Source organism: Trachymyrmex septentrionalis, unplaced genomic scaffold, assembly GCF_001594115.1.
Source record: "Trachymyrmex septentrionalis isolate Tsep2-gDNA-1 unplaced genomic scaffold, Tsep1.0 scaffold162, whole genome shotgun sequence".
Taxonomy (NCBI): Eukaryota; Metazoa; Arthropoda; class Insecta; order Hymenoptera; family Formicidae; genus Trachymyrmex; species Trachymyrmex septentrionalis.
This window is the reverse complement of record NW_017304781.1, coordinates 1-486: the sequence shown is the minus strand read 5'-3', so window position 1 is coordinate 486 and position 486 is coordinate 1.

Below are 486 nucleotides of genomic sequence, written 5' to 3'. Positions count from 1 at the left end.
TATATATATATATATATATATATATATATATACTAACATTATTAACAATTCGGATACTTGCATAAATTTTATTAAACAGATGAGTAATTTTAAGACATTATTATAAAACATCAATTTATATGTTACATTATCGCACATATCAAACAGCAACACTATCCCTTACGTTAAATGATATTCTGTTATTTTTAACTTCAATATGTGTCAAAATCAGTCTACTTTTTTAGTTTCAAAGTACAGCATTCGTATTAATGTATGAACTTAGTAACTACAATGTCGTACCGAATTCGACGGAGACGTTACCGTGGGGACATTGGCGGATACCTTTGCTATATATGTACATATTGTTACGTCCAAGCTCCGCTCGCATGCGGAGCTGAGGGGGTGAACGTAACGAGGAATCAAATTGTTAGACCGATTTGGTCGTGTCCGGACTCCGGATCGCAAGGGAGCCGTGGGGAAGGACCGACGCAAATCGGGAGGTGCTTC